The sequence below is a fragment of the Tachyglossus aculeatus genome, chromosome 5 (assembly GCF_015852505.1).
Source record: "Tachyglossus aculeatus isolate mTacAcu1 chromosome 5, mTacAcu1.pri, whole genome shotgun sequence".
Taxonomy (NCBI): Eukaryota; Metazoa; Chordata; class Mammalia; order Monotremata; family Tachyglossidae; genus Tachyglossus; species Tachyglossus aculeatus.
This window is the reverse complement of record NC_052070.1, coordinates 67,158,145-67,166,303: the sequence shown is the minus strand read 5'-3', so window position 1 is coordinate 67,166,303 and position 8,159 is coordinate 67,158,145. Positions and strand designations below refer to the sequence as shown.

The 8,159-nt window shown below is 43.3% G+C and overlaps 1 non-coding gene across 1 annotated transcript; it reads left to right on the top strand.

Moving 5' to 3' along the window:
• Positions 1-275: 275 nt before the first annotated feature.
• On the top strand, positions 276-413 carry LOC119929331. Its single transcript, XR_005451460.1, has one exon. It is a non-coding gene; the product is annotated as a small nucleolar RNA SNORA7 (small nucleolar RNA).
• The last annotated feature ends 7,746 nt before the right edge of the window (positions 414-8,159 follow it).

Genomic DNA, 8,159 nt, shown 5'->3' with positions numbered 1-8,159 from the left:
CAAGAATGAGGCACGGTGAGGAGGTTAGTGGCAGAGGAGCGGAGGGTGCGGGCTGGGCTGTAGAAGGAAAGAAGGGAGGTGAGGTAGGAGAGGGTGAGGTGATGGACAGCCTTGAAGCCGAAAGTGAGGAGTTTTATAGTAAGTGCTTAACAAATACCACAATTATTGCAGCATGAACAACTCCTACACTGAGGCAGTGTATATCTCCCTGGCAGTCTCTGTAACATACCAGAGGGTTGCAAGTTTGCAGAATAGAAAATAGTGATAATGATAATCCCTTCTCAGGGTCGCACCTGGAGAGTTCCCAGTACTCTACCATTCACGACTGTGGGAGGGAGAGTCATGCAGAGGCATATCCGTTCCATTCCTAGCTTGGGCAGTGGCTAGCGAGTAGAAGGCAATCTGCTACAAGTCAAAACTCACCCGTGCGGGCAGCAGCGGCATGGGATATACTCTAGGGTGGAGACACAAGTTGACTGTGCAGAATTAGGCAATGGTAAACCACTTCCGTATTTTACCAAGAAAATTATATGGATACACTACCAGAACAATTGCAGACGGAGGTGGGGCATTCTGGGAGAGATGTGTCCATGATGTCGCCGTGGGTCGGACGTGACGTGACAGCATAAGACAACAACAATAATGATAATGATAATAATAATAATGGCATTTATTAAGCACTTACTATGTGCAAAGCACTGTTCTAAGTGCTGGGGAGGTTACAAGGTGATCAGGTTGTCCCACGTGGGGGGCTCACAGTCTTAATCCTCATTTTTACAGGTGAGGGAACTGGGGCCCAGAGAAGATAAGTGACTTGCCCAGAGTCACACAGCTGACAGTGGTCGAAGCCAGAATTTGAACCCATAACCTCTGACTCCAAAGCCGGTGATCTTTCCACTGAGCCACGCTGCTTCTCATTGCTTGTGATATTTGTTAGGCTCTAATTATGGGCCAAGCATTGTATTAGTTGCTGGTATAGATTTCAGATATCTGGATTTGGAAACAGTCCCTGTCAGGCGTGGGGCTCACAGTCTAAGTTAAAGAGAGAACAGGTATTGAATCCCCATTTTAGGGATGAGGAAACTGAGGCCCAGAGAAGTTAAGTGACTTGTCTATGGTCACACAGCAGGGAAGAGGGGAGCCCAGAATTAGAATCCAGGTCCTCTGACTTCCAGGCCTGTGTTCATTCCACTACAACACCATTTCCCAATCTTTGGACCTTTTTCCTGGGTTGGTAAAGCCCCTGCTTGAGGACCTTTAGAATAGAGGCTGTTTTCAGGACACTGATTTGGACCCTTCTAGCCCAAACACATCTGTGTTGGCTACTGTCTAAGTGGTGACACTTCAGAGGAGGCTTGCAGAAGCTCCTCAGCATGTTAAGACACCATATCTGGCAACATTTTTAAAGATCTGATGGCACATGACTAAAACAGAACTACTCATCTTTCCTCCTAAACCTACTCCTCCTAACTTTCCCCTCTTTCAAAGCCATCATAAAAGCATTTCTCCTCCAAAATAATAATGATGGTATTTGTTAAGCACTTACTATGTGCAAAGCACTGTTCCAAGACCTTCCGTACTAATCTCTCATTTTCCCTACTCTCTTTCCTTTCTCTGTCACCTATACCCTTGGATTTACCCTTAAGCACTTGATATTCATCTTGCCTTCAACCTCACAGAACTTATATACCTATCCCTAGATCCTATCACTTCCCCTATCTGTAATTTACCTTAAAGTCTGTCTCCCCCTCTCAACTGTAAGCTCCTTTTTAAAAAAATGATAAATATTACCTTGCACTGTACTAAGCCCTGGGGTAGATATAAGGTAATTAGGTTGGACACAGTCCCTGTCCCATATGGAGCTCACAGTTTAAGATGTCTTTGTGGGAAGGGATCATGTTTACCAACTTTAGTGTGTTCTACTCTTCCTAATGCTTGGAACAGTGCTAAGCAAATAGTAACAACCCAGTAAATACCATTAATTGATATATTGATTCCCATCTCTGTTCACAAAATTAACAGCTTCCCTGTTCCAGAGGCCCACAAACTTGGTGTTATCTCTCCATTCTATTTCAACTCTCCATTTAGTCTAGTGCCAAATACTGCTGCTTCCTCCTATACAATGTCTGCCAGATCCACCCCTTTTTCTCCACCCCATGGTCCAATCTGTGTTCACTTCAGCTTGACAATTGTAACAACCTCCTTCCTGGTCTCCCTGCCTCCACACTCTACCCCTCCAGTCTAGATGATACACTGCTGCAACGATAGTCTTTTTGAAGCATCGCTCAGCACACATCTCTCCACTCTTCAAAACCTTATGTTGGATTCCCATTTCTCTCTGCATCAAGTAAAAACTCCTCACGATTGTCTTCCAGGCTCTCCACCAATTCTTCCCCCATCTTCACGGCTTCATCACCTATGCCCCAGCTCCCTCTCTTCTGCTTCTCCCAATCTAACTTTCTCACTGGATCCCGCTCTCAGCTCTTCCACAGCCATCCCCTTGCTCATGCTGTTTCCCAGGTCTCCCTCCACCAGACTACATCTTTTCCCACATCCAAAGCCCTGCCCCAGTTAATAGTCACTCTACCAAGATGTAGAAACCCACCAGTTGTTCCTAGCTTTTGTGCACTTATTCACCAAGATTGCATCCGGACTGTGCAATGTGCTATGCCCCGCCTGCCTCCTTCCTTACCGCACTCCATGTGCCAATGAGAACACAACTGGCAGGGGTGAAAGAGTGTGAATGATGCTGTGTGAGCCACCACTACTGTAATCATTTCTGCTGCACACGTTCCCAGTCCTGAAGGCCCAGGACCAAGGATCATCAGTCATTCCTGATGGGAGACTCCGTTGTTATCATTCCCCTCCCCACATTTGCTTGTGTGAATATATTATGTGTAATCAAATATATATTTCAGTACTTAGAACAGTGCTTTGCACATAGTAAGTGCCTAATAAGTGCCATTATTATTATTATTATATTTGAATATAGTCAAAATGTATTTGAATATACTGGTATATTTACTTATTCATTTGATGACTCTATCTGTAAATCCTTTAATCTCTATCTCTCCCTTTTGAGTACAAGTTTCATGTGGTTGAAAAAGTGTCATCTTCTTGTTGGACTTTCCCGAGGATTTAGCCCACTAAGTTGCACGGGATGGTGGCTTAATAAATATGATTACTATAAATACCTCACCTGGGTAGATCAGTCTTAACTACCTCACCTGAGTAGATCAGTCTTAATGGGATTATCTTGAGCCATGGCAGGGGCGTTAACAATAAGTACTCCGGAGCTGTAACCAGCCCTGGGATTGATTTTCAAGGATTTCTGCATTCATTGTTTACACTTTTTTGTGTAAACTCATTGTGAATAGGGAACTTGTTTACCAATTCCGTTGTATAGTACTCTCCCAAGCAATTAGATCACAGTAAATTCTCAATAAATACCTTTGATCAATTCATTAGAAAGCAGTCTGAGCTAACAACATCCTACCACACAGATTGCAGGAGCCAAAATACTTGGGTGCTAAACCTGCGGGGCTCATGCTAATCTGAAGAAGTGACTGATTTCTAATCTCCCGGTTTACATACCCAATTATCATGTCAGCTTTTTCTGCCATCTAAGTATTCACAACCCACTGCAGCACTTAGGGTATCTACCCTTCTACCCTATTCACTTTTTTTATGGTACTCGTTAAGCACTTACTATGTGCCAGGCATTGTACTAAGCACTGCAGTAAATCCAAGCTAATTCATCCCAGCACTTAGAACAGTGCTTTGCACATAGTTAGCGCTTAATAAATGTCATTATTATTATTATTATTCATTCATATTTATTGAGCACTTACTGTGTGCAGAGCACTGTACTAAGAGCTTGGGAAGTACAATCTGGTTGGACACAGTCCCTGCCCCACGTGCAACGGAGTTGGTAGACCCATTCCTTGCCCACAATGAACTTATAGTCTTGGTGGGGAGACAGGCATTAATATAAATAAGTACATTATGGATATGATGATACAAATGAATTATGGATATATTTATTTCTGGTAATTGTGTGGAAATGTGCATGTCCCAAAATCATGAGTGTGGGCAAGTGCAGTGTATGTGTTTGTTCTGTGTGGGGAAGCTGTCTGAGTGGACACAAGCTAAGTGTGGGAACCAAGGTTAAAAACTCAAGATAGCAAGGCAAGCTGAACTATTTTATTCCCAAATGGAGCAGATTGAAACAATCTCTGCCAAAGGAGTTTGAGACAGCAAAGGAGATTGTCAGATGAGGAAGAAGGCCAATGCATACTGAAGACACACAGATGCCAAAGGATTCATGACTTAAATTCAATGTGTTGCTATAACATTTTAAAACATTACATATTTCTTTAGACATTCTGGTGAAAACGGTTACCTGGCTTTACTATTGGCTGACTTGGCTCAGAGTTGGGGTATTTTGACAAAATGGATTTTTACATTGGAAATATCAATTTAGGGCTCAAATTTGAAGGGGGAAAATTCTGTAGCCTTGGGTGGTAAAGAGCTCCTAAGAGCTTCTCTTTTGGGGAAAAGCCCATCTTCTGATCTGAAGGAAATCAATAAGTAATAATGGTATTTATTAAGTGCTTACTAGATGCAAAGCACTGAGCAAAGAACTGGGTTAGAAACAAGAGACTCGACTAGGTCAAAGATTCTGTCCCTCAGAGGACAGAATTATTAACAATAATAATAATAATAATAATAATAGTAATGGCATTTGTTAAGTGCTTACTGTGTGCAAAGCACTGTTCTAAGCACTGGGGAGGTTACAAGGTGATAAGGTTGTCCCACGTGGGGCTCACAGTCTTAATCCCCATTTTACAGATGAGGGAACTGAGACACAGAGAAGTTAAGTGACCTCTGTGTCAGGAAATAACTTGTCCAAGGTCACATGGCTGACAAGGCAGATATGAAACTAAAACCCAGGTCTTCTAACACCCAGTCCCATGCTCCTGCACTGCAGAGCCTCCTAAATCTTTAGCTGTTAATCCAGAAGGCTCCTTAAACCAATTAAGAGATAGACTCATCCCTAAGAAGACACCACCATGCACATCGGCAAAGCCATGGATGCAAAGATCTCATCCAATTGAACTTTCTGCTGATGCATATGAAATGGATCAAGTAACACCACTGAAAATCCCACATTCATATGCTTGATAAAAAAGCAGCAAATAGCGGCACCATTAGGAACCATGTGGACCTTGAGGTTTGCTTGGGTTTTTTCTTCCCAAGTAAGTAATTATTTTGCTCTGTGCTGGGCTGGTCATTGATGTGTATTTAGGTTGCGTGAGAAAGAGATTTCGGCACCTTAAACTATCAGAACAGGTTCATAAATAGACTCACCTAATAGCACAGAGGAAGTTTCACACTTATTTATATAAATTGTGATATTTACCCCACCTTTAACTTGATTAAATCACTGAAGATGTCATAGCAAGAAGCCAAACCCAAAGGAGACTATTAGCAGTTCCACTTCATGGGGGAATGTCCCTTCTAATTACTATAGAGAAGCATAGAAATGGAGTTCATTATGAGGAATATTCTCTCAGTAGAAATACAGAAGGGTGATATTTGCAGTGTTGAGCATATTGTGAACCTTATCCTTCCACCTTTCTCATGCCTCAATTGCAGGTGAAGGGAAGAAGTCAGAGGAACAGGCTTGTTGGGAACATGCAAGAGGGTCTTTTTCTGCAACTTTCCATTGCAGGAAAATGTCCCTTTCCCAGGTCAAAACCTGAACAGTTCTGCTCATCTGTTCAACTTAAGTATTCATCGGGCCTTAAGGATGTGTCCTGGGGCGGGGAAGAAGCTGGGAGGAGTAGAATTAGGAAAGTGAAGTCTTGATTTGGCTGTTTCATATTTCCCAAATATCCTCAATACTCATTTTTTATCACGATCTCCTCATCATTGCCGTGGTATTAGTTAAACACTTTTCTTCCTACAAGGGGCTCACTTACAGAGAAGTAGGGACAATAGCCATCTAATCCCCACTTTACAGATAAGAAACTGAGGTATAGAGAGGGTAAGTGACTTACCCAAGGTGACATAAACAGAACTGAAATTAGAGCCATCTGTCTTCACATTCTATTGTAAATTATATTTCTTTTTTAAATGGTATTTGTTAAGTGCTCACTATGTGCCAGGCACTAGGACAGATACAATAGAGAAGCAGCATGGCTCAGTGGAAAGAGCACGGGCTTTGGAGTCCAAGGTCAGAGGTCAGAGTCAGAGGTCATGGGTTCAAATCCCGGCTCTGCCAATTACCAGCTGTGTGACTTTGGGCAAGTCACTTCACTTCTCTGGGCCTCAGTTACCTCATCTATAAAATGGGGATTAAGACTGTGAGCCCCCCGAGGGACAACCTGATCACCTTGTAACCTCCTCAGCACTTAGAACAGTGCTTTGCACATAGTAAGCGCTTAATAAATGCCATCATTATTATACAATATAGGTTGGATGCAGCCCATGTCCCACACGGAGCTCACAGTTTTAATCCTCATTTTACAGATGAGGTAATTGAGGTACAGAGAAGTTAAGTGACTTGTCCAAGGTTCCACAGCCTTGTCCCAAGATCGGGTTGGACACGGTCCAAATCAATTATCTTGTGTCTACCGTAGTGCTTAGTATAGTGCCTGGCACACAGTAAGCTCTTAAAAAATTCCATTAAAACAAAACAAAACCAACAAATAAATAAAGAACTCAGTGGACAGGTGGCAGAGCTGGGATTAGAATCCAGGTCCTCTGGCTTCTAGGCCCATGTTCTAACCACTAGGGCACCCTGCTTCTCAATTCTTTGAGAACAGGGACCACTTTTTAACTTTTTTCTAACGTTCACAAGCACCTCAGAGTTCTCTGCAGAGAGCAGAACCTTGGTCATCCTGCTACTGCTGCTGATGCTGATGGTAATAGAAAACGTGGCAGCTGCGTGGTTCTGGTTCCTTCAAAATAATAATTGCCTGAGTAGTTGTGAGGTGTGAAAAGTGATGTGGACAAAAGTGCTATAAGTGGCTGGGTGGAGCTAAGTGCTGAGGCTTGAGACAGCTTTCTCTGGGTGGATGACTGTCTCTTTTTTTTTTTCAATGGTATTTGGTAAGCACTTACTATGTACCAGGCTCTGTTCTAAACCCTGGGATAGATACAAGGTAATCAGGTTTAGACACAGTCCCTGTCCCACACGGAGCTCATCCTCTGGGTGGGAAGGGCAGGAAGATCACCTCACCCCAGTGTGCTGATGACGTGGGAGCACAGGGGCCATGTGGTGCTGGACTCCGGGCTCTTTCTCTACATCAAGTGTGTGATTCACAATCTGCCAGGGACCCCAAAAAGAAGAGAGAAGGTGGATCGTGGTGCAGAGCACTGTACTAAGTGCTTGGGAGAGTACAACACAACAATAAAACAGACACATTTGTGATGGTAAAAGTCCCAAACCGTACTTCCAAACCAAAACAGAGATTGTAAACTCCTTGAGAGCAGGGATCATGTCTACTGACTCTGTTGTCCTCTCCCAAGCTTAGAGTACAGTGCTCTGCCCAGAATGAGTTGAATAAATACTAAGGATTGACTGCTCAGTTTTCACAACCAGAGCCGAGAACACAAGTTTCAGAAAGTAGATTGTCACATCTTTATGAAAATCCAGTCTCGTATTGCATAGGTTTTCCTGGAAGCTGCCTCTCCCGCTCCTGATCGGAGCTCATCTGCAACCAAGTTTGAGAGATGGGTGGTAAAATGTAGCTGACGACAAGTCCCAACAAGAGGGGTTTACGTTGTGACCTCCAGCTCCCTTTTGGCCATAGTAGGCAAGTTGGATTATCCCTGCCTTAACTTCTAGGGGAACCTAGCTGGGAGACTCAGAAAACACATTCTTTCCCCTCTTGACCTTTTGCAAAACCATCAAGATGTTCAGGGAGACTGGTTTCACTCAGCTGAAGACCCTTTTCCAGGGTTGCTCACCACAGTTCACAGTCTTTTAAAACTTAAGAGAACCAGGTGTAGCTTTGATCTGCTTTGTTTACATATCTCTAGTAAAACCCTTCTAAATACATGCTAGGGCCTGTAATGACAAAAGGGAGGAAAGCATGGGTGCTGTATAAGCTTCCCATCTGTTTCTGCGAGTAGGTTTCCCAGCCCTCAGC